A 27,847-nucleotide genomic window follows, 5' to 3' on the forward strand; every position below is an offset into this window, starting at 1 on the left:
TGATGAATCGATTCTGTGAGAACCAGGGCATCACAGACCAGGCCCTGGAGTAGTTGATCTCCTTCCTCCTGGACTGACCCTCCCAGGTCCAACTTGGGTCCTTTCTCTGCACCACCTCCCACTCCACATGTGATGTCCCACTTGGCTCTACCATCTCATCTAGGCTCTTCAATGTCTCTCTGGCCCCTGTGGGCGACCTGTTCTCCACCTTCTCTCCAGCCCTAGAATGTCTTCACTGGCACCCGGTGTCTTAAGGGATCAAGTTCAAGACCCTCTGCATCGTCCACAGGGCTGTCTGGGGTCGGGGCCCATACTACATCCAACCAGGGACGTCATTTCTCCAAAATGCCAGGGGTAGCGGAAGTGACATCACACGACCCTTGACCCCCTGGTGACATCACAGGAAGTGATGTCATTTGACCCCAACCCAAAGTGATATCGCGGGATGCGATGGAACGCAACCTTTCACCCGTTGACAAAACAGGAAGTGCTATCACATAGCATTGTACACTACAAAAACTATGGTTACGATATCGCTATAATGTGATGTACATTTCATACAAAAATGGATCGCCATATGTATTGTTAAGATCAGTGGGTATAGGCCCATATTACCAAATTGCTGTGAATGCAAGCAGACGTCCATGACCAAATGATAATGATGTGTTATATAGCACTCATGCTTAAGCGCTTTATATAGAAAAAATATACACCCAATATCACCCAACCTGTGTTGGTACTCATTTATCAACCTCAGAAGGATGAAAGGCTGAGTTGAGGCATTTAAGAACAGACTAAAACAGTGACGCACCCCCTGAAGTGTGCCTGGAATAAACCTTTAATGAGTCTAGCAATTATTGTATAGAATTCCAGAAAGACACATTATTTGGTATTCCTAATCTTTCTTATTTAGTGTCAGTGCTGAAAGTGTTTGACTTGTGTCACTCCTTTTCGTCTTTTTCTTTTTTTTAAGGGGCTTTAACAAGAAAGCCAGCCACTCCAGAACTGAAGAGCCACATGGTGCTGGCCACAGCCCATGAGCTTGTATTACAAAAGAAAAAAAATGTTTTTCTTTTTTTTTCTAGAGGTCGCAAGGGTGACCACCGAGGTAGCAAGGCAGACCTCAAAGGCCACAGTTGCGACCTCTGGCGACTCCTAAATGACATCCCTGCATCCAACTCTCTCTGCTGAAATACTTTCCTTCTAATGCCCTTCCCTAAGCTACATCCAAGCAGAGAGTGGAGGGGGTAGATCTCTCTCCTCTGCAGGCGCCTCCCTCTGGAGTGGCCTGCCTGCCCCTTTTAGTCTTGAGATGGACCACCTGAAGTTCCAGATGCAGCTCAAGACCTTTCTTTCTCCTCTGCCTTCTCTCTCTCTCTTCCTTGCTAACTTACCTGTCTGCTGCGCCGATTGGTTGCTTGGTACCCTCACAGTCTCACTGGGTACCATGCTCATCCATGACCAGTCCTCCTTGCACTGACTCCTGGCCTACCGCGCACTTAGTGGCTGTAACTGTACCCTACAGCACCCCTGCCTCCTTGCCTCCTTGCACTTACCAGAGCCGCGCTGCACTTATTCTTAGCCTGCTGTCATGATCACACGTTCCCCCTACCCTCTCCCTTGCACTTCCCCCTCTTCCTTCCCCCTGCACTACTCTTGTCGCACTTACATGATCTGAGTGACACAAGGCCTCGTAAGATCGTTTGTCTTGGCCTCCCTTTGTCTTCCCTCCCTTGTCTTATGGCACCTAGAAACACTTGTGTACAGCTGCGTCCCAAATGCCAAATGATATAATTTAGCACACGAAAATTAATTGGAAAAAAGGAAAAAAAAAGGCCAACACATTATTCAAGCTATATTTGCGTCTTACGAACATTGCTTCATTTTACAAAAAATATCCATGATACAATCCACTATCTAGCTCCCATATGAAATAATTACAAATTAAAGCGTGTGGGGGGTTAGTACATGCTGAGAAAATAGAACACGAAGAGTGGTGGAGAAGGTTGATGAGTGGGGAAAAAACAAAGTGGATAATAGCTGTAATAGGTTTCTTCGAACATCTCAGATTGAATATGTGTTATAAAACCCCTGACGCCGATGAGGACGCGACAACCTATGGAAAGCACAGAAAGCAAATTTCTGAACTTATCCTGTCGATAGCCTAGATGGGAAAAGACATTATTCATTAATTAATTGATTAGGATAACCCTTGTAAAAATTGTTTTACTTTGCAATTAAAAAAGTACAAAATAAATAAATAATAAAACATGTTCAACATTTCATGAAAGAAACCACCAGAATATGGGGTCACTATTCCTTAATGAATCCCTCATTGAACTCGACCTATTAACATATTATTCTAATCTCTATAGCCTAGATAGTTCATATCTGGTTGCACATTAAGGACCTCATTCACAGAATGCTTTCCAATGGCATTGCACCATTTTAAAACGCTTCTGTGAATCAGGACCTGAGTCTCCATATCCCAAAAAACAGCTTTGTGTCAATGTATCACAATAACACCTTCAAACATATACAGTCAACAGCCTGTATTTCAAACCATTATTGTGAGTCCAGGGACATCCTCTAATCCACCGCCTCCATTCTAGACAAGGCCTTCATCAGGACATAAATATTATTTTGACAACACGTTTAATGTTTCCCCACAAATGAGTTGAACTCATGTATTCTCCATTCGCTAATGGCTCCATCCCAAACCCAGTGAAAAAGCGAATATGTCCACCTCTTCTCACTTTCATGTTTGTTTTTCCATTGTTGAACTGCTAAACCTTGGTGCTTTAATTGTATACTTTTCTTTTGAACTGTTTCTACCCTTTCCTGCATTCTGGCACATCCGCCCTCTGTGCCTTTGAAGAAAAAAGACAAATAAAGGGTCATTACGAGGTTGCCCGTCCGGAAACAACGATACCAGTAAGCTTGCCGGTACTGTTCTTTCCGGACCGGCAAACCCACTCGCAGACCTTGACGGATGCACCGGCACCATTCATAAATGGTACATCTGATACCATCTGCATCTGATCTCCCCATTCCCATTGAATCCCGAAAAAAAAAAAATCACTCCGGCGGCAGCCGTGCCGTTTTTACTGGCATGGCTACCGCCTGACTCAAAATGAGGCCCTACAGTGTAGCTTGTCGACATTTTTTAAAACTTTTTTTTAAGTAGCAGAATTACGACATAAATGAGGGCAAAATCATCATAAAAATGCATTGTGAAATGCTTCTGTGCACTGTGTGTATCCTGGCATGAATTAGATATGTTCAAATGCTATCAGACAAAACCGATTGTAAACTGTGTGTTTTTTTTATGCAGCGTTTCATATTAATAGGACATGTTAATGCCCCTCAAAGTAAAAATGAATCACCAGCAGCCACTCCCTCTTTCATCACTAGGTAAATGACGAGAGCAATAGTTGTCTTCGTGCATTTTATGTATATTATTATTCTACCCAACTAATCCATATTTACATACTGAATGCACATAGAATGCTCCTTGCCTGGCTTTCGTGTGGTAAGCCAATTACTGCACGCTCAGTAATGAGTGCACTTACACAGTAGCACGTTTCTTTGTCTTATCGTAGAAATAGGTCGGTCCTGTACAGATGTGTCAGGCGTACTGTTCATGTACTGGACCATGGATAAAAGATTAATCTTTGAGAAAATTCCCACGTATAGACTTGTTGTAGAGTATTCTTTGAGAGTGCAAGTTTGCCAGTCGAAGACAAATGCTGCACGTTTGAAAACTTGCTTTGAAATTAACCTAAGTGAGTAATTGGTTCCACTTAAATCACTTGATTTAATTGCTAGGATTCAAGAACATCACGTTTAATAGTATGGCACAACCCTGGCTTCAGTTCAGCTGTTGCACAGTACACAGAATTTAGCAGACACATTTGCCCAGAACAAGAAACATATTTTGAAGGGAAGAGTTGAATTCACTAGGACATTGGGCAGGCAGAACTAATTGGAATATTTGAAGATGTTATTGGAAGATAAACGTATTCTTCCAGTGCTGTTGTGTCTATTTAAATTAATCTGATAGAATATCTGAGTGGTCCATATGTTAGAAGATTCACAAAAAAAAAAAAAAAAAAAAAAATATACCAGCATGTTGTCACAGAGGTGGTCTGGGTAAACCACTTTTCAGAGAGGGTAGATCTTTTTTGGCCCTACTACGTAAAATATTTCCAGAATAGCAAGTGATCTCATAGTAAAGTGTGTTGAAATACACTCATGTCACGATGTAGTTAGTAAGGCACTAGTAATTACAACAACGTTTTGTTATGTTCCTTGTACGACACATTTCCCAGTAAGTTTGTCTTTTCACATTTTATCTGAAAAACTAGGTGGTCTAAATACATACAAATTCAGAGAATGTTCTTAATTGGACAGTCTGGGGATCATAAAACACATTAAACCGTTGGGAGTGCCAGGAACTGATTGGTTGATCAACTTAGAGCTTAAAACTAGCCATCGAGGATAGGCAATGTATCTCAGGGCTATGTTTATTAATGTCATAACTCATTCAGTTGTTCCATCCTTCTTCATGTTCTTGATTCCCATATTATCAAAATGTTTAAAAAGAGATAGTGGGACTGCCTGAATATGTATAGACAGATAGCCTGCTCCTCATTACAAGCAAGGTATTTTCTGCATTGATTTTAAAAAAGTTGATTGATTGGGCATCTGCAAACAAAATTGTCGGCCTCATTACATGGTTGCAGGTATTCTGCCGGTATTTCTCTCACAATACCAGCAACCCTGCCTTACCGACTCTGCCGCCCGAATCCTGATATTACCAGGATATTATAGGCGGCGGAGTGACAGTAAATTCCTATTCCCATGGAATCCTGTATTTACTGAATCACCGGCAACGTTAGTATTTTTCTGCCGGTAGGGGCCTGAACTGAACTCCGGCCAGGTCAGACCTGCTGGGAGATCCGTGGCCCCCACCAGCAGACTTGTCTTTTTCCGGTCCGGAATCAATTCTGGTGCCAGAATGACCGGCATTTATTCCGGCATTTATTCTGAAACGGCAAACACATAATGAGGCACTTTATCTTGTTTCCAAACTGGCATTGGAAAAGATGGGAACGAATCTTAATAGGTTTGTATTGTAAAATGTGAAGGTGAATGTGATTAATAGCCCAGATGTCCCATTTATATGGTCTTCTTAGATTGCACCGCTGTGCACGGTATGATATACCATAACTGAAGAGATAGGGCATTCCTGTGACCAACCAATCAGGTTTCTTGAACCAAGCCTGAGTTCCAGGCAACCTGATGGATGTTTCCCTGCCATCTTACGCCCATCCTCCCTTCCTACTCCTCTGTTTGCTTGTCTCTCCCACCCCTAGCCCACTTAACTATTTCCTTCAGCTGCAGCAGCGCCCCCCTGCTGTCACCGCTCTGTGTTCCTGCTGGCCAATATGGAAATGGAAGAGGGTTTTGGGATGCATGTACAGTTTCCCAATAGGGGAAAGAGGTTTAGGCTACGTAGGTTCCATTAGTCCACAGAGTTCCTTGTTTAAATGCAATAATGTTGCATTTAGCATGTGTTCTGTGAAGTTTGGAGATTCGTTGTATGTGTTTGTTTGTATTTACTTTTGAATAGATTATAGGTTGCATAAAAAGCAACATAAAAAGCAACAATGTGATCTCAATCTCATTGTGTGGGGTACAGCTTTGTAGCTTTGTAGCTTCGTAGCGCATAGACTTGAACTGTGAGGAGCTCAGTGTTTCGTAAACAAGATATACCTGCTCATTCAAGCATGGATGGCATTCCATGGCCTCTGCCTGAATGACAAAACTGAGATACTGATCCTAGGTTCAGAGACGAACTTAAAAAAACTCAGCCCCAGTTATGCCTCCTTCACTATTGACAGCAACCCGATCAAGGTGATGCCCGTAGTTAAAACGTTAGGTTTCTACCTTGATGCCACACTAACCCTTAAGAAACAAGTTAACTCACTTGCATCTTCAACTGCTCATCTGAGATTGCAGACCATTTCTCTCTGAAACCAGCTGCATCACCTTGGCTAATGCACTTTTAATGTCCAGACTGGACTATTGTAATGCTCTGTATTGAGGTGCTAACAAATACATCATCGACAAAATCCGAAGGCAGCAAAACAACACCCTAAGAGCAGATCTGAATATCCCCAATAGAGAGCACATCTCCAAATTCAGAAGGGATGTCCTATGCTTAAAAATAAACAACAGGATCCTTCTTTAAACAGCTTCACTTACATCTAAGTGCCTGAACAACTTAGCACCACCATATCTCTCAGAAAGAATAAACAGGAGAACTTCAACACGACTAACTAGATCTGCCAATGCCCACCTCATAGAGATTCCTAGATTCAAAGGAACCACAGCTGGTGGCTCCAGCTTCCCGGTCAAAGCAGCTCTATCCTGGAATGCACTCACTGAACAACCTTACCCTAAATTCAGACGTAACATGTTAAATTGGTTATGAGCAAATGACCGCTAACACCCACCCTACCTCACTAGAACTGCACCAGATACTTGCTACCCTATCTCTGGCCCACTTTTATCTTGTTGCCTCACAACAGTTTCGGCCTATGGTTCTACCACACTCACTGTACCTGTTACCCACTGTACTACTTGCCTGTATTATGTAATATGTGACCTATAGCACCACACCCTCTTATAGCCTGTAAGTGGTAGCACGTTATATCTCTGTATGGCTGTACCCATTGCATTTGCTGTAACTAAGCTTTAAGTATACTTGTTCTGTTGTACCCAGCTACCTAAGGGTTCCGTGTGCATTACCAAATAAATAAATAAACAAACAAACAAACTTCTGCAGTGCCATTGAGGGTTGGATGTCTCAACTGTCTCTCAAACATCATCCTTCTAAAACTAAATTTCTATTGATACCTTCTTCTGATATTTCCTCTTAACGTTTCCATTATGGCTTGGCCCACTCACATGTCTAGTCAATAACTGTACCCTGGGTCCCTCAGTTAAAGCTCTTGGTTTTAATCCCAATTGTATTCTAAACTTTAAAACACACATTTCATGCCCTGCACAATCTCTTTTATTTTCATATATCTCTTCTTAAGAAGATTAAACCTTGTATAACTCCCATAAACTACCAGACCAATATCCAGGCTTTAGTTTGTTCTTGTCCTGGTGGTGGATATGCTGTCTTCCTGGGTCTTCCTGCTAACTCTGTGACCTCTTTGAAAAGTGGATTCGATTTCTGGTTTACAGATGTTCATATTTCTCTCCTATCGTTCAATATTCACTCTCACAAACTTTTCAAGATCTTAGGCGGTGTACCTAACTAATGTTCATACCTTACTGAGAATTTGGCTATTTCTAGAGTTTTAAGGAACAACAGGGGTGGTATTGATTTACAACTTAATATTTCTCAAATAAAGTACTCTCACTTCTCTACTCAAACATTTTCAGCTGCTGCTCCTTGTGCCGAGAATGTGCTTCCTTTTTATAGATATCTTCTTCCTAACCTTCTGGAATTTAGCAAGGTCCTTCAAACCTATTTATTTCAGCTTGCTACCCACATTTATATTCTCTCTGTCTGCCTGGCTTTACCTTGTTTGCTTTTAATGATTTTATTACTGGACATTGTTTGTGTGTTGTTTTATTTGATTTTGTATTCAATGGTTGTGCAATGCCTCTCCAAATCCTGTGTGCTTTACATGTTTTCAAGACATACAAATAAATAAAGTCACAGGGAGTGAAACATACCTTTTGAGTAATGCATAACAAAATCACAGAGAGTGACGTGATTCTGTCAGCTGTAAATATCATCTGTAGCACCTGCCCTCCAGTGGCACATAGCAGATTAAAAGGTCACATGGGACTTCTTGACAGCTGCTAGAATATGTTAATGTTAATGTTAAAGGTCATTTGTACCGCGCACTATCACCACCGGAGTGGTCCCCTGGCGCTCTGGCGGCTCTGAAAGAGGGAGGGAGGGGTGGGTTAGTGGGTGGAGGCTGGAAAAGTGCAAGATTGCAGTGATGTGCTGTTGGCAGCCTCAGCCCGGTGGTTCAGTCGGCTGGGCCTGGGGTGTATGCGGCCGGTAGTCGTCGTGTGCTGATGTGCGAGTCTATGTGTGTTTTTGTTTTGTTGTTGCAGTGTAGTGAAGTTCGTGCGGTTTGCTGTGCTGGAGGTTAGTGGTTGTGTTTGGTTTGGAGTTTGAGAGGTGTATGCAGAGAAGGAAGTTGTTAGTGGTATTGGTTAGTTGGCATCTCTATCCTGGATTGAGCCGGTTGGGCTCGTGTAATCTTACACGACGGGATGCTTGTACACCCTGTGCCTCAGGAGGTACGTGCTCGTTTTTTTTTTCTCCATTCGAGGCCGTTTGAGGATTTAGCTGTCCCCTCCGCCCGCTCCCTTAATAACTTTGCATGCTCCTCACCCCCCCACATGACTAGCGCAGCTGCTAGTGTCCATACTTCCGTTTGTGTGGTGATTAGTTGTGTCTTGTCCGTTCCACAGCTCGTGGTACCTAGTTGTGGCTGTACGGGTGATGGGGGATGGTGAGGGTTGGCTGGAGTCGTTGCCTCCGTCTCCCTGGGTCTCGCAGGTGGGCCCCTGTGTCAAGGTCCTTTTTGTTGAGTCATTTGTCTTATTGTTGTTTCGGTTTTAGTCTCTGGTTTTGAAAAGCCAGGTTTTTAGTAATTTTCTGAATTTGAGGTGATCTTTGGTGTTCCTTATTATTTTTGGGATGCTGTTCCAGGTTTTCGCGGCTAGGTGGTAGAAAGCGGTTCCTCCGAGTATGATGTCCTTGCAGAAAGAAGCTGCATTTAACTTCTGCACTTCCGAGACAAAATATCATAATTTGGACCTATGAGTCTAGTGGCAGGGTAAACTCTAATACTTAGCCATACCAGGTTTGTTATGGTGATTGATAAGAGCCCACACACATTACAGCCATGTCAAAGCAGAATCATTCAATTGTCAACACTGTGAGTCTAAGCCACCTATGAGAAGGTTATGATGGTTCATAGCTAGACTGTTGGTCTCAACTTCAACAAGTGATAAAAAAGACAGTATGCTGCTGTTCATTGATTCTCTGGGAGGAAGGGGACCACCTTACATCAAGCATAGGAACTCTCACCAGGAGATTGCCTATCAACAATACTTCAAAGAGACACACGTACAACAAAGACCAAACTCACACAGGGTGCTGTACACCAAGGGGTTTATGAAGCTGCAAGCATGGGAGGTGGGGGACAGGGTTAGAGTAGCCAGAGAGGAAACATCAGAATTGTGAAGGGATTCCCCATCTTAATTTTATGTGCCACTCTATCTCGTTCCTGTTCCTTCTACTTTATATGGAACAAAACACTGTGCATGATGCAAGTGGGCGAAGGTCACTTTGGAACCTTTCAACTGGCTTACTTTTGTCCAATCCCCTGTGGTCTTTTATCTCTGTAAGAAAGGTGGTGTCTTTGATTCTTTGCTGGAAACCAAGAAGAAGACATCCCAGGAAACCTGTTGGTTGCAGTCCATTCCAAAGTCCTCAGCCATAGAGGTGAAGAGTGGTTCATACAAGGGAGAGGAAAGCTCTGTCCCCCAACTATTTTCAGGGAAGAATTGGGGTGACTGTTGTTTGGACCAAGGGCTATGATATGATATGGCATTTATAAAACAATGTGAGGAATCAGCGAGATAACAATAGATGTCCAACATCACATAATACATTACGAAAGAAAAACAAGCAAACTTCTGCTATCATGCATCCGATTCGATGGTATGCTCCGGAAAGCATTCTTCGGGTTCATCATATAAGGTTTTCATAACATGACGATCCCGAATGCTTGAGCGTTGGCGGTTGCCTTGGAGACAGTGGCGTCCCCTTCACAGGTCACGTGGCCAGTCATCTAATGGCAAAGTTATGTGATCGCTATTTAAATGCCTGGTAACTTTGCCGCAGTGCTTCTGATTCATTCCAGGTAGCTACTTTGTTTCTCTCTTGCCTTTCGTATTTTCTTGTGATATTGTTACCAAACCTTGCCCTATCATCGTATTGCCTTTGCCTACATCCTTCTGTATCTACGTTATTGTTACGTGTATCTATTGCCAAACCGTGCATCGTCCCCAGATTCCCTCTGCTGAAGCCCTCTTGTGAATTCTTGGTACTATGTTATTTGACCTCAGACTCCATCCCTGACTACGTCTGCCTTTCAACTACAAACTCTGACTGTCTTCCACGTTACGACCCGGACTGCTTACAGATTGCTTTTGTCTTCATGCTCTGAACCGATTTTTGCTCATCAGCTGTCATACTCAATATTGTTATCCAAGCCAAACTGCTCCATTGATGCATTTGCTCATACTGTTGGAACCTTATTAGGTGTCTGCATGCCGTCGCGTTGCGTTGGCCCATTAAGGGACTAGAGATAGGTGCCACCTTAGCTTTAGGCATCCTCGTTTCATCGGGCTAGAATTGCTAACAGCATTTCATCTTGGAACTCTTATCAACTCAGCAGTATCGCAACTATCAGAAGTTTGGACTTTGTCATCTGGAAACCACAGTAAGCTTCCTCTGTTCAGTTGTACCTACCTTAAACTCCTCAATTCTGCAGTCAGTCCTCTTACATACACTACCCTTTTTGTTTCTAGGGTTGCACAGAGATCTGAACACCACGTTTTTTCCTCATGTCATAAAAACTCCTCATTCTGGTCAGGTTAGTCTCCTTTGTTATGATGGATGTTCACTGCCCCTTGTTTGTTTAACGTGCATTGACATCATTCTTCTATTGTCTCCCTGCAGCCTGCAGTTCTCGTCTGGTGTTCCATCTTCTTTCTAACAGATCATTTTGTGTGTACTTTGGCCCATCAAAGGGTAACATTACTAAGAAGAATTTGTTGGCTACTCTACATGTTCAGTCACTTCAGAGAGACAAATTCTGACACACGCCTATACACAAGTGTTTCAAGGTGCGATGAGGCAAGGGAGGGGAAACAGAGGGAGGACAAAAACAACGATCTTATTAGGCCTGTTGACATTGAGATCACACAAGTGCCAGGGAGAGGGTAGGAGAGAAGGGCCAGGGGCGGAGGGAAGGATGGGCAAGTGTACGCCATGGAATCAATACAACTAGTAGTGCAGACAACAGGTGTCAATAAGGTGTCAATAAGTGCAGGAAATGGGACTGTAGGGTTACATAACAGACCACACATGCAGGTGATGCCAAGAGGCAGTGTGGGTGTGCATCTGGATGGGCAGGGACCTGCACCCGAATTCAGAGGGTAGCCAGGTGACCAGTGCAGTATCAGACAGGAGATCAGCAGGGAAGAGGTAGAGAGAAGGCAGAAGCACAGAGGGAGGTCTTCAGGTGCTTCCGGAACCAGAGATGGCTCTGCTCAAGTTTCAGAGAGGAAGGGAGGCTGTTCCAGAGGGAGGCGCCAGTCAAAGAAAGAGATCTGCCTCCAACTTGTTGCTTGGAGAAGCGACTGACCCTCAAGGAGTTAGAGCTGAGGGAGCGAAGACCTCAAGTAGGAAGATATTTCCGAAGAGAGAGTTGGAGGTATTTTGGTCCCAGACCCGAGAAGGCCTTTTGGACAATGCTGAGGGTCTTGAACTTGATCTATGCTGCCACTGGGAGCCAATGGATACATTTTACGACTGGAAAGATACAATGCCTGGGCTTGAGGCCAAGGACAAGCCTTCCAGTACTGTTCTGGATGGGTTGAAGAGTACAGAGAGTAGAGACAGTTAGAGCTCTGGAGATAGTGAGCTTTTTGAGGAAAGGAAGAAAACCCCTGAGGAAGTGCAGCTCGTAGTTTGACTTCTTAGAGACATCAAAGATGTGAGGATCAGCATAGATGTGCAACGCCAAGACCACTGGGTAGGAAACCCTGTGCCGCCTATTCCCTTGCAAGTTAATGCTGAAATGTACAACATGTGTAATTAAAGAAACGTACATCTACCAAAGATGTGCTCAAATATCTTTATTTAAAGCAGAGACAAATTGATTCCTGTCCAATGCATTTCGGGCTTAATGTCCTTCTTCAGGGACAGTGTCTATCTCTTCACATCATCATACAAAGCGCGAATGTAAAAAAAAAAAAATCCTATCCTGCAAGGATAATATACCATAACGATCACAATGGCAGCGTGAAATGCAACACCAAATGTTATTAACCCTATGAAGGCACCTATCTAATTGACAAGAAAATGTGCATACATCTAAGAAAGCTGATGGTTCTAATCATGAAGCCAGAGTTAGACAGCTCTGTGAAAAAAAACAGTCATTGAAACGTCCATACCAGAACGCAAGAGTTCAGCCTGAAAAGGGCAAGCTCCTGCCACTACAAAGTAAAACAAGCATTGGCAATGTCAATCATTTGGGCTTGTGTGGGCATGGGGAAGATATTTTCTAGGCACACCAGTAGTGGTATTAACTACCCATTGTTGGTAGCAGGTGCCAAATTGAACGAGTACCTGGACAAGCAATAGCAGTGTCTAGCAAAAGCTTAAAACGCATGCACAAGCCAACAATGCTGGCTTTGGCAATGCTTGTTTTCCACAGGACTTCAGTGAAAGACAAGCAGAGTGCTAATAAATCAAGTGGCTGAAGGTAGGCCTAATAAGACAGCAGGTGTCCCTCCTCATGTCATTCCTCCCTAGCTGTACTCCATAGCTGTACTCCGGCTCCAATGCATTAGTTTTAGGTGTCGCAGTCCCAACTAAAAATGAGTGCATGGTTGAATGTTGTACTCTCTGGAGTTGCAAAGATTCAGCAAAGGATAAATCAACGCATGTGTGTACCTGCATAACCTGTTACCAGCAGCATGATCACACCAATTTACGTTTAAAAAATAAAGAAGAAAACAAAACAATCAAGAATCTGACCAATGAACCCGAAACATGATTCTCACAGGCTACCCGATTCCTGCAAGCCTTCTACAATGATTCACAACCACCACTGCCGTGTTTTTCAATGCATCTCTCAGTTTACAAACTGTTGACCTGTGGACAATTCTGTCACTCTAAAGTGCGTGTACAGTAGCGTTACATAATAATATGTTCAGGTTCAATAACGATTACTACAACAGTCACCGAATCTACCAATAAGTGGCCAAATTAAAACTTGTCTCACGTACGGAATGACACTTGCTCGGAATCGACCTCTTTAAGAAACATTTTCTGAGTGAAGTTTTCACATGTCTCCAAGATTTCCAAACTGCCAGCAGCAAAGGAATGTGTTCAACTGCTTCCATAGGAAGACCAAGACAATCCAAATCTGAGTTGCCCTAGATGGTCAGTGCATTTGCTTAGACACATCTCCCTACCCATCTGGCATAGAGTAAATGGGGGGATGGGAGCAGTTTTTTTTAGCATTTTATTGCTGTTTTGTAGAGTGCAGAAATATAACTAGGTTCTTTGTGTTTCTTAAGCAATACTAAAGCTCTTGGCTGGCACACTGTGTGGAAGTATCAGAACAAAACAGAAGTAAGTTAACAGACCCTTCTGCTGGAGGTAAATGATGCAGTGCTGCACACCAGTCTCTGACATGAAAGGCACCTGCAATAGGCAGTACTCCACACCTTCCCTGAAGGAGAATGCATAAGGGGACTGTGCATCACACATTTGGGGGGGTGGGGGACAGGCCTGGTATTTTACACTATGTCCGCCATAGGGCAGTAGCTTCATCATGGTCTGAAGTTCATGGTGCTGGCCTATTTGAACTATATAGGGCAGCTACTTGGTCCCGGGCATTGCTAGGGGGGCTGAGGGGGCTATAGCCCAGGGTCTTTTGGTTGTAGCCCCTAACAGAAACTCAGGGGCTACAACCAAAAGACTTGCTAGCCCTGATTCCCGGCAGTCCTGACATTAGCCTAGCCCCAGATCTTTTCCAGACCTAGCAAAACCTCGCATACTTCTATGCCTAATAAACTAAATGTCCAAAATTGTACGGATGCACATCTGAGTTCAAATGTTGTGCAGCCAGGGTTCCAATTGATTTTGGTGTATGACTATGCATATTTCTCTTTCTTGATCAAACACTTTCTTCGTTCCTGCCTTTCTTGTTTTAGTGAACACAGACTGCAGACGTTTAACACATATGTTTTCAGTAGTAGCAAAGAAGTATCTGGGGGGCTGATACGGACCCCTTATTCTTTCAAAATGACCCAAGGAAGAGCAAGACACAGCATACAAGTACATTTGGACGACGTATCTTCTTCTCCAATCGGAGTGTGTCATCAACAGGCCTGCCTCCAGCAAGCAAAAGTACAATGGCAGCGGCGTGTACCACAACCATTTAAAGTCTTTCCTGGCAAGCAGTGGCACTTTTATAATGCTGCCAGAGAACTCGATATCTGAGATCACGATTTCTAATGTTCAGTGGTGGGATTACATAATGTGTCACATTACCTCACACCATCCCTTCTGCTATTAAAAAGGTAAGCACTGAAATACTGCTATATTTGCAAGTCCCCTCCTTTCTGCTTGACCTTTGTTACTGTCTGCCTTGCTTTGTTAAGGCTGAGTCTCTAAGAAACATATAAGGCTGGCATACTCACTTAATGTTGATTCTTATAAGTGCTTATTTCCTTATGAACAGTAAGTTAATTCCAAAATAAACAATGTGTCAGTTACCTAATATTTAGCTCGTAGAGCATGGCTGCCAATAACTCTAAAAAGAGCACCACAGAAGTTTTGTTCTAAGAACCTGGGATCAGCTTCTGGTAAGTTAGGGTAGCAAAATGTCGAGTAACTCAGTATTTCCGAGGTGCTGAGAGAGTGGAGAGAGTGGGGGTGAGAACCTGTTGTGTTTCGAAAAGAATTGTTGACTGCCAGCGAGTTTAAATTATGTTGATGAAAAAATTGAGTATTTCTGGTGGCCGAGCGCAGCTAGAGCTTGTCAGCGCAAACGGCTGCACCGATCCTGTAGCTGCCTCTTTTTAGATATTGCAAGTGCTTCGATTGATGATTGTGGCCGTAAATATCTATTAAAAGAGTTTTCTTACCGGTTGTTCCTTGTCTCATTTGGATTCACCAGCATCACATGCATTACTTACATGCTGGCTTGCCTGTGTGATCGCGTATCACATGACTCAGATGTTTCAATGAGTCCAAGTGATTTTGGTTGTTCACCAGGCACAATTATTAAGAGGAGTGTTGCTTGCCCCTTATATCTATATTTTCTGTTAAAAATGTTTAGATTAGAGGCAACATTTCTAGCCCTGGGTGTTACTTCTGTGGTTGATTCAACTGATTGTATATATTTTTGACCATACATTTGGTATGTGTATATATTTTTGACCATACATTTGGTATGCATTATGGCCTTGGAGGAAGATCACATGTTACAGACCCCTCGTATGAGACCAAAGTGATACATTCTGACATACAATTCCAACCTTCAATATATCATTTTATTTTGAAGATGCATGGTATATTTACCATTCAGAAATGGCTGGTTGTTTCCAGAGAACTTTCTTAGAGATGGTCATCCAAGATGGCTGTCTCCATGAAAAAGCTCATACGAAATCAATGAGTTCCGAGATGGGCAGGAATGGGTGGGATTAGCCATAGGGATTACATTGGCTAGGGGTAGGGAATGGAGGAATTCAATATCTGAAGCTCTTATGTTAATGACATTAGTTTTGGCTTTAAAGATAGCGCTTTCAGTGCCCCATAATAGCCCAAATTAAACAACCAAGTGTAAACCAACAAAGGTAATGATTACACTAGCACGTATTCAATCATAATTTCAACAGAGTCGACAACACATCATTTGCAATTTAAACACGGTCTGAAACTGACATGCTGAAAGACATATGTGCAAACAGTGTAAATACAAGCCGGCATCTGTCTTGTAAGAAGTAGGAACCAATGCTTACTATCGATAGCATTAATATGCATGTTGCATTATCATGGCAACGTAATGACATAAGAGAACATGCTTTTGTAATGTGTGCAGAAAAAGCAGAAAAAGATTGGAACAACCCTTTCCACATTAAAAATAATTAGAAATAAAAAGGAACACCATGAAAACACCATCAGATATTGGTGAAACACATGCAAATGCAATAAAGTAATGTTGTGGAAATTCCCAGTCATGAAAAAAGGACTGTGAAGCAAGCTCCATCAATACATGAAAACAAGATACAGCAATGCTGAGAATAATTCACATATGGAAAATAGTGTTCAGCTGACTCCATAATAGTCCGTTAAACAATTGGCAAGATAAAAGTGGGCACAGGAAGTAGAGACCTTCAATCTATATATAAACAAGCATTGGCAATGTCAACAGTTTGGGCTTTTGTGGGCATCTAATAGCAGTGCCTGAGAAATGCCTAATATTTTATACACATGGTCAATCAATGGGTGGGCAAATAACCAAACTCCTACAAGCTTTGTGTCGTCTCCAACATACGGTACTCACACAATCTGAAGAAATGCAACAAAATTCAACAAAGCAGAAGCACCCACAACTTCAAGTAGTAATTTCTGGGCTCTGCTTGACTGCAAGATAACCTAGCAACCAAAGGAGCATTTGCCACTGAGCCTGCAAGAAAAACATAGGTTTCAGCTCTGCACTACTAAAAAGAAAAAACATATCCCAAAAAGTGATTGTCCTAATTCCGGTCAGTCACTGAGGGATGAATCCCTGATTCCACCTCAATGGATTCAAATATGTCACCTATACATTGCATTCTGTGCCCAGTCAGCAGCATTCGCTCAACCCAGCCATCTATCCTATCTAGCAAAGCAAACATGTTTTCATCACCTCTAACCTGCCTCTGTCCCTCACTTCCTCTGTCTCTGCTCTAGCACTTCACCCATCATGTTCACATCCTAAGTGCAGCTGGCCGTACTACCTAACTGCACTTAAACATGTCTAATACTGGTTGCCCTTAATCTATGTATGCCCACTTATCGGGTTGCAGCCTTGGAGCAGCAGCGAAGGTGCAGAGATAGTGTGGGGCATTCCTTTCATGGTGTTAAGAGGGTTGGACATGAGTGTAAAATGGTGGCAAGCCTCAGGAATGGCCTGCTGACTGGAGAAAAATCTACCCTGAGATCCTGAGTGTGCTCCTGCCAAGTGAACATAAGATGCATGTAGTGCCTGCTTTAAAAGAGTGTCCTTTCTGGGAAAGCGCTACATAAGAGACCACTGCTACAGAAGCAAGCCAATAAGATTGGGGGAGGCATTGCGAGACCCAAAAGTCTAACCACAGTTTATTAGTGCATGTAACTGGCATAACACCAATCTTCATCACAGAATGACCAGGTACCCACATTTGGTTGACCCGGAAATACTTTCCGGAAGATGAGCCTACACACTTACTGGCATTCTTTTCTACAGTCCTGTGGAGGGTATTGGAGGAGAGTTCAGGTCTCCTGTGTCTTCAGGTGAAGATACAACAAGAGTTCAACCTTAGGTCTTCGTCAGGTTCTCAGAGTCACCTGGGAGGTAGCGGGGGAGACACCTTGCTCAGCGGGTGATGAGGGGAAGATGAACATTTAAGCTCTATTATGTTTCAATCAAGGAGGTGTCTAATCAATGATACACAAAATCAAGCGGAACTTGCAAACATGTCCCGGGGGCTGCCCTGCACTACCTGCAATACTCACCAGTCACATTTTGTATCTCTGATATGTGGTATTAGTGCTTCACAACTGTTGAAAAAACTGTCCTAGCAGACAGACTCGCTTGGTGAGAAAAAGGGAGCCACCCAGCAAGATCAAAATTGCTCTTATCCATCAGAAATGCTTGCTTCCCATTTCTCAAGAAGGTGGAAAATTTAAATGACAGTTCCCAAGCAGTAAAACGGCACTTCTACAAGCAGTTAAAATATTTCTGCAAGCATTGACATTGATTTTCCCATTGAAAAACAATTTTTCAAGTCAGGCCCTTAATGTTTTTATGTTTTGCTTTAGTGTGTCTTTATGACTTGACCGAAAAGCTGCATAACGCATAGAAGATTATTTTAGGCTGACATCGTTTTGCATTCATATACTTGTATTCTTCTGTTCCAAATAGGGAAAACAGCGTTACTGTCATAGTATTTGTGGTTCACATAAGCATTTGTCATTTCAGTTTACAATGTGATTTGTGTACAAAATCTCGGGAAAACACAGAGAGCAGTGCTCAAAATCTATGAGCACTTTCATCTGCGTGTTTGCAGGATTTTATTTGAACTTTGGATTTCTAACTCCAAGCTGCTGGCACGCACCACGTTGACGGCAGAGGGAAGCTAGAAGTCCTGAATGCAAGCAAAATCCTGCAAACACACAGAGGACAGTGCTCACGTGAGAGAGGATCTCAGGGCTAAAGACCCTGAGAACCTCTCCTCCGTGAGCACTGTGGGGTTTCATGTCTTATTGCAAGTTTCTTATTTGAACACTTTACAGTTGGTTTATAAACGGCGGGAAGGAAAACCACGGAAAGGGAATGCATAGAAGGACAGAAATAGAGGTGGGTGAGCCAGACAGTTTTTGTGTGAAGCCGAGCACAACCAGTCGGATGGGGGACCATGCGGGGCAAGCATCTGCATGACCCTTCTCAGCTAACATAGGCAATAATTGAGGCAGTACGGGTTCAAGAACTACATGACATGCATCAAAACCTTGCCGATTTTGTGTTGTAAGACATTGATGCTATTTTTTTTTAATTTATTTAACGAGATTTACATGGTTATACAATCGACAACCTTTAACCTCACATAAAAACCTTTTTACAGATGAAGAAGAGAGCGCTATTGAGCATACTGACAGGATAAAACAATCAGCAATTACTCTTTAACGTTTCCTGAAGAAAAATTAAAAATGTCACCAAAGCCAGAGTTATTGGAATCTTTTCGCATGAAAGCAGAATCTTAAACCATAAATCCTTATGTCTAATACCATACTTGTTGAACAAACCAGAGAATAGAAGCTCTCTTTTATTTGCAGATTTTCACACAAATCATCATCTTTAAAAAATGTTACAGACCTGAGTATCCAAATCATTGGCCCTTTGCTTAATGGTCTCCTTCGTTTTCAATAGATTCAAACAAATTCTAAAAAATTGGTCTTGGTAATGAGTTTGGCTTCCGGATTTCCTCCATTAGTTTCCCGTAGGATCTATATCACTGTTGATCCTCCTCTGTTCTGAACCAGTCCTGGGAATATAGTTTCTTTTTGATTTTATCTGGGTTACCAATTAGGGTTTCCAATGATTCCCCGGATTCAGAAGAAGAGTTTGACAGTTTACTTCCCACTGGATCAGCCCAGGTACTTTATGTTCCACCAACACTTTCTTCAGACATACAAAGCACCCTTTGGCGATTCATCAATGGACTTCCTATAGAACAATAGTTTTCCACCCCACCACTACCGGCAGAGAAGTTATTCCCAGTTCCATTCTTACAGCTTGTATTGGGGTACTTTTGGGTAATTTCAATGTCCTTTTCCAAAAGATCCCTTTTATCTTTGGCCAGTTCTTTATGTCAAAGTTCAGAGATGTTTCTGCCCCATATGTTAAGATTGGAATGACCTTGGATCGATAGAATTTAATCAAATGGATTAGAGAGAAGCCACAATAGCGCTTAAGCAAAACTTTCCCTATGCCTGACAAGTTTTGAGATTTCTTTATTAAAGCTTCATACCTTGGGGCATCAATCGCACTTATATTTAGACAGATCACTTAGTTGGTAAGGGACTGAACCACTGTGATCTTCACGCCCATCAGATTCCAATTTAGCCTTTTAGCTCTTACTTGTCTTTGTTGCAGGGCCAGTGGGAGGATTAGTGATTCTTTCGGATTGATGGTAAGGCCATTGTCTCCTATATATCATTTGAGAGCGTCCAATTGTCTCTAGAGACCCACCGCGGTATGATCAATAAGGACCACATTGTACGCTTATAAAAGTCTCCCCAGTTTCATGTTGGCTAAAGTTGGAGGAAACCATTTTATTCCGTCAAATGTTGAATCTACATCAGAAATAAAAAGATTGAAGAGCTCTGGGGACATCAGACACCCCTGCTTTAGGCCTTTGTTTGTAGTTATTGATCTTGTTAGAATGCCTGCGTTGTTGAGTCGTATTTTTACTGAGGTGCCCTGGTGAAAATCCTTAATTGGTTCCAATAATGAACTTGGACATCCCCATTGAGAGAGTTGAGCCCATAATAACGGGTGCAAAACTGTATCAAATGCTTGCATTAGATCAATAAACACATTGTAAATGTTCTGTTCTTTGTTCCTCCCAGTACGGCTCTTTAGCAGGTTTAAAAGGAAGATATTAAGAGTTGCGCCAATCCCCGTAACAAAACCTGATTGCCAAATGTCCAAATACCAGATGATCTTGCCCAAACCCGTAAGGATGATTGATACATATTAAAACTGATTTAAAAAGGATGAGCAACAGCCCTAGCTATATAAAAAAAACAAGGAAGTGATTATACTCACATGATTCAATTTATCATTTTATTTGGAAGATATATGGCATCTTTCCTATTCAAAGATGCTGGCTAGTTTCTGCTTGTTTCCAGAGAGCTTCCTAAGAGACAGTCATCCAAGATGGCTACCTCCACAGAAGAGCTCAAAGAGGTCCGAGATGGGCAGGAATGGGTGGGATTAGCCATAAGCAGAAAGGACAGAAATAATTACTGCTGTCGAAAGAATTGTAATTTACTTTAGGTACTGTAAAAAAGATTATACTCACATGATTCAATGTATCATTTTATTTGGGAGATGCATGATATCTTTCCTATTCAACGATGGCCACTAGTTCTGGCTTGTTTCCTGGGAGCTTCCATGGAGACAATCATCTGGGATGGCTGCCTCCATTGGAGAGTTGAAAGAGCTCAAAGAGTTCTGAGATGGGTAGCAATGGGTGGGATTAGCTATAGGCAGAAAGTACAGAAATAATTACTGCTTTTGAAAGTATTGTACATTACTTTAGCTATTTTAAAAAACGATTATACTCACGTGATTCAATATATGATTTTATTTGGGAGATGCATGATAGCTTCCCTATTCAAAGATGGCTGCTAGTTTTGGCTTGTTTCCTGAGAGCTTTCTTAGAGACAGTCATCTAAGATGGCTGCCTCCATGGAAGAGCTCAAAGAGTTCTGAGATGGGCAGGAATGGGTGGGATTAGCCATAGGGATAACCATGCCCAGGGGCAGGGAATGGGAGTGATTCAATAACCTAACAACTGTGTATCCCTTCTCAAATATCATCTCTATTGGAAAAGCATTACAGACCCTCATTCAAAGCCCATATTTGAAGCTCTTATGTTAAAGCTCGTATTTTAATGACAACAGTTTCAGCTTAAAGGTAGCACATTCAGTGCCACCTAAGAGCCCAAACAAAAAATTCTTATGATATGCACATTCATTATAGTGCAAATATGTACCATCTTTATCTGATATTGTTACAATGAAAAATAAACAACCATCTTAGTAATGTTATCTAAACAACTGCAAAAGTCATAACAATCTTCATCTCACTGCACCTATACACATTGATATGTAACAACCTTACTCTTACTGCAAGTCTCCAAATGTACTAGTGCGACAGTTTGAGTGTGGACAGCCTGAGTGCTGTAGGATTATTTAGTGTGTTTTGGAGTGCAGCGCTACTGCACGGGATCAATGTATAGCGTGTTTTTGGAGTGCAGAGCCACTGCATGGGATCAATGTATTGCTATAATGCGGTACAGCAAGCCATGTGTTGCCAGTGTAACATATGGACATGCAAATGAAGACAGATTACACATTGTAAAAGCACATCATTTTTAATGGTGTAACATATGGACATGTAAATGAAGACAGGCTACACAGGTCAAAAACAAACCATTTTCTCATTCAAAAAGCACACCATTTTTTTTTCTTTTCTCACCTGAAATGCCTCTATTGCAGGAGACACATTAGATGATTAATGAACTGATATAATTAACAAGTACTAACACGATTTTAACTTCTTAATATTGTAATGTGTTCTCCATGTGCAAAATGTGGCAGGCTGAGGCTCACTTTAAACGTGCATTGAGATTTTTTTTCTCTCTTTTTCTCTGTGCTTTTCACGGTCCTTGCTCAGGAAACAAAACTCGAATAAGCAGGAAATCAATTTTGTTACAGTTGCTTACTGTAAAAGTGAGCTATTGTTTGAAGAAGGAGGGTATGACATGATGGATTTTTATTGGACAGGTGTCATGTTAAGGGCAGTAACAGAGGTTTCTTGGTGCACATCGGGGAGGGAGAAAGGCAGTGTCCATTTTGCATAGCTTCGGTGAGGACTTGGGTGAAGTGGCTGTGGGGTTGCCTGGCTGAGAGGCGTCATTCCAGTGCACTGTTGACCTTCACAGGCTGGGGATTCTAGTTGATGAGCACCGGCTTGAGATTAGAAGATTGCAGATTGGAACTGCATGTTCTTCTGCATGTTCTCACTGGGGTGCGCTAAAAGGAAGCCCTGAGCCATCTAAAGAAAGCGACCAGCCCAGAGATTTTGCATGCTGAACAGCTACAAGTTGCTGGTAATTATCTGATTCAAAGTGAGAGTGTGTTGTGTGAATGAAATCTATTTCAGGCAGATAGCGTAGTGATAGCTTCCATTGAAAAAACACTGTATTTAAATGCTAGACCCTAAAGTTGCTATCTAAATGCAAGTCCACTGATGCATTGTTTTCTTTATTGTAGCAAAGAATCTAATGAAATGCCATGCATGTTGCAATTGTTTCTCTTATGTTTATTTTAGAAAAGACTGCCTCGCAAAGCTGGTAATGTATGATTTTTTTAATGAAACTGATGTAAATCACAACCTGTGTAAAGGCTTCTTTTTGCTTCTGTTTTCTCTGGTGCAGTTAGCCCATGTCACATGATAAAAGGGGAGGTTATTAGGTAATATATGCCAAGCATTTTATGCGGAAAAGTTTATGTTATGAGTAATCACAAATAGCTGTGTGTGTGGTTCCACTCAGTGTATATGTGTGTGTGGCTTCTGAGTGGAACACAATTCGATAGTCTGCTGGGTGTACATGAATCAGCAGAGAGAGAGGCCTCTGGAAATAGTTTCACTAATGTAAATAAATTAGTGATATACCACATATTATTGTGAATACTTTATGGAAGCATAGCTCGCTGGTGTAGATAAATCAGTGATTACAGCCATAAGTGGCACTCCATATGAAAATGTGGTGTTATTGAATAATGTAGAAGCCTGAAGCCTCTAGAGATCACAAGAACAGTCTAAACAAAAGAAAGGGGTTTTGTATGTTGGGGCCACAAACAAAACAAAGAAATTATGCTCATCACTATACCACAACGAAATGTATACCAACTGAATGTATCTGTGTACTGAAATAATGCATAGCTACTATACCACTATAATACCAAACCTTATCTAAATACAAGGAGTGGTTATTACTAAACTGTTTTTGTTTTTGGTGGTAAGAAATACCGCTAGGATCCAAATCTACACAAAATACCCAACAGTGCACACCATGAAGATCATGTTAATGCATAGTATATTACAAGCAAGATATATCATTCAAGTTGGTACCAGGTTACTGCATGGTATGTTGAGAGCCATACATGTACATTACAGTCACGGGTCACCACATTGTTTGGAGAAAAAAAACTTCATAGGGTCCAAAAGCATAAGTAAATGTCATAGTATATCAAATAAATTATGTCACAACATGATACCGCATTCTCATAGTCATGCCTAGTACAGTCTAACAAACGGTCCATCCGGTACATGAAACTTATTCTCTGTGAAGGATAACAACCAATTCCTCCAAAATGCTGTTACTATAGCACATACTTAGATAATGCAAGATATGTCTTGTTCTTCATTCATGCCCCAGTGCTGTAGAGAGTCGAGCATGTCAATCCACTAGGTTTCTGTCTGCTTCAACAAACGTTCTGTGTCTGCACGGCTTCTTCGTTCATCCACTTTATTAAAACCTGGAATCTCATTTGTACACCATTATGACATTTTTCACTGAAGTGTCTGGCCACTGGACATCTTGAGTGGTCAGTATGCACATTTGAATGATGTTTGTTTCCATAACAATTTGACTTTTCTTGTGTGTATCCCACATAATAAACCCTGCATTGGCATTTAATACTGTAGATTATGTTCTTGGAGTCAAAGTATTGCATCACATTCAAGAAGATTGTTTGCCAGTTCTAGGGTGAAAAACTACATTCACCCTTGTTACATTATTACAATTCATGCAGTTCAAACATGGAAGGGCACCTGTTGTTTAGTTTCTCTTTGTCTGAACTTTTGGTTTGATATCTGGCTTTATTAACATATCTTTGAGATTCTGACGCTTAGTACTGCTTTCATGATTGTTTTGCTTTGTATAAAAAATTTAGAGACAAAGGCTAATGGGTATGTTTTTTTTTAGGGAACACCTTCAGTAAATTATCTGTATGCTTACCTGTGATGCGTGCCAGAGCCACATCGAGGTCCTCTTATGCATATCCCCTGGTTAACAATCTATTCAAATCTCACTCATCTGCATTCTGCTTTCGTCAGTATCACTCACAAATCTTTTTACTGTTTAAAGCTGACTGAAGGGTAGACCCTTTAACGTAGCTTGAGGATGGCAACTGAGCCTATCAAGTAAATTTTTCCTATCTGTAGGTTTCCAAAACACATTATTTTTGAAGTTATGCTGGGATGGTGTTACGTGTACATCCAAAAAGTTGACATTAGGGTGGCCTATGGTGATAGCAAATTGGATTTGGGTGTCAATCAGGTTCAAGTCTCCAAAGAAGTCCTCAAGTGTGCTTTTTGACCCTCTCTACACTCTGAAAAACATCATCAATGAGGCACCCCCAGTACAAAACAGTACAAAACAGGATGAGTAAGAATATGATCTACCTCAAATGTGTACATAAACCCATTCACATATGAGGTGCCAAAGTGGCCCACGTAGATGTCCCTAACATTTGCAGATAGAACTGATCTTTATGTCTAAAAGAAGCCCAGTAAAAAATGCAGCTGATTTTATTTAAAAAATGATTTGTGTATAAACATGGCTAGACTGGCATTTTAGGCCAGCCAGTCCAGCCATTTCATAATGTGGCATTACATGTTTTCTCCTGGGCATCTATATTAAATCAAGCATGTTAAATGTTAGACTGAGTTCCTAGGTCAGCTAGTCTACCCATTGCATACGTGGCATGACATTTTCCTTCCCTGGGAATCTATGATAAAACAAAACATTTTTTATTACATAGCTGGACTGAAATTTTGGCAGCCAGTGTAGCTAATTCATGTTTTGAGATATTTTTTCTTTCTTCCTGGGCATCTATTATAAAGCAAGCATGATAAGTTACTAAACTGCTATTTTGTAGCAGCCAGTCTTTTAACTGAGGAATGACCATTTGTTTCACTGGGCATGTTTGAAAAAAACAAGCATGATAAGTATTATTGCTTGGTTAGAGTGGCATTTTGGTGCACCCAGTCTAGCTATTTCTTATTGTGACTTGGCATTTTTTAATGGGCCTCTATGATGAAGCAAGAATGGTATGTTATTACTTAGCTACGCTGGCAATTTGCTCAGAGGCATAGTCAGGATTGTATAACAAGTGGGGCCTGAAGCTAATGTAGTTGGGCCCACCTCAGTGACATTAACCTCTGTAAATGCCCACTGTCAGGAAGCGGGTTGTATTCCCCTCAACAACAGTTTCTGCAGTGCTATCCTCAGCAATGCTGGACGTTGCCATGGATACCACAGCAACGGGTAGTGCCTGTATCATGTGGTAAGCAATCCTGGTGTAGACGGACTGGTACTTTGAATGCCACCGTGGCAACTAGATACAAATAGCGCTTACACAGCATCTGCAGTGCTTGTTATTGAATTTTCCACTGCTGGTGTAACTTCCCGCTTGTTTATATACTTTGTTTGGATTTTGTGGTACTTGGATACTGTCTTCTTCATTGGGTACTTCGGACTGTGCAGACTACAGGCAATGGATCTTGGCAATGCTTCTGTGACATGGAATTGGATTGTCCTGGAACTTGACTTGGGTTTTTTGGGGCATTTTCTCTGTGCAGAGAAGTTACCTCACCTGCCTGTTTGGACGCTCTGCAGGTACTTACTGGCACCCTGCATTTTCCCACTCACTTAGTGCGTCCTCGTGCCATACTGGTTGAAGTTTCTATCACTACTAACCCCTCACATCTAACCAACTTTGCATAACCTTTTTGGTATTCTTGCTCCTACCTTACAGACAGTCATCTATCCTGAGCACACCATCAGAAACAGTAGGTGAGAATTGATACCCCTTATATATATATATATACTCGTGAGATATTCAGGAATACCCCATTTTATCTAAGAGCTATCTTGACCTACAGGTACACTGGCCTTGAACCCAGAACACACCATTTGCTTGCCTTCATCAAGGAATCAACAATATCAAGTTCAGGCTGGTTGTAGTACCAATAATTATATTGTACAAAACAACTGTTATAATAGAGGTAACGGTGTCTCTTTCTTTACAGCCTGGTGTACTCTGATGATTCCTTGTCCTGTCATACCAACCTTAGGAACACCTGTGTACTAATACAGGGTACAACATCGTTTTGTGGGGAAGATCACCCTCTTTGAGGAGGCCCTATTAAGGTGACAGGTGACAGGTGTTCAGCAGTTGTTTTGGTTCAATCACTGACATCCACACAACGCTGCTTAGTGGGCATTTACAGATTTTGAATAGGCCACGCCCGCTCAAGCCCAACCCTGTTTACACCTCTGATTATGGTACAGCCAGTTTTTGACATATTTTCATACTGTGGCAAAGCATTTATAATGGTAGGAGTATGCTGTTTCATGGGGATACAGGCATATATTGGCAGAACCAGCAGGAAAACTATCTTACATAGGAGAGCTGACATATAATGGTGCAGTCAGCATAGAAATGTATGGGCACAGCCAGTGTGAAATTGTTTTTACAATGCATATAATGTGGGCAAAGGCATCGTGAACATGCGTTGGGAAATGCTCTTGTGCACCGTTCATAACTAGCATCCATTTCATTTTTGGATTGGAATTGCTGTACAAAACCAATTACGCACTGCCTGGCTTTTTACCCACCTTTTCACATTGTATTGTGCAATTCACCATTTTAACCTATTATTAAAAAATGTTATGGTGGTGAAACCGCCCGAACCAACTTTGTTTCGTTCGTCTAAGTAAAGAAACTGGCCAGATCCACTGGCAGTGGGAAGTGTTAAAGGGACATGAGGGGAATGGCAGTAGGCTACTCTCCCTTGTAAATTCATGTTCACTCAAAAAGAATTGGGTAACTGAAAAAGTGCACGCTCTGTTCCTTTTTCACCTGAATGAGTCTTTGTGAATCAGCCCCATGAACCCTGTGAAAATATATCTGAAAACAATGAATGCATATCTGAACATCAAAAACACAAAGGGAAAAATTAAGTCGTCAGTCTTTGCCCCAGTTTTTAGCATGTTTTCAGCAAGAAATGAGAGTAACCATAGCGTTGGATACAATTCCTTGATAACCCCTATTGGAAAAAGATTCAACACTGAATAATTCTCCAAATCTGCTTCCAACAGAAGTTTTGAGAGCTTTAGGTACATAAAACGGACCATACTTTAATGCTCCATTACTCTTCAAGGGAGACACACATGATGATTTAATCCAGCTTACATCATCAAAAGCAACCTGCAAAAACAGGTGGTAGTCTCTCTCGATCAGGCCAAAGAAAGCTAAAAATAGTTGGAATCCCAGTAAAACAACATGTTGACAAGATGTTTTTCCATCTGTTAAAACAACCTCAGAAACTAAATGAATTAACATGTTTCAGATCTTCCCTGTGAACTAGACAGAAACCATAATTAA

Source organism: Ambystoma mexicanum, chromosome 4q (assembly GCF_040938575.1).
Source record: "Ambystoma mexicanum isolate Mex_15411 chromosome 4q, UKY_AmexF1_1, whole genome shotgun sequence".
Classification (NCBI taxonomy): Eukaryota; Metazoa; Chordata; class Amphibia; order Caudata; family Ambystomatidae; genus Ambystoma; species Ambystoma mexicanum.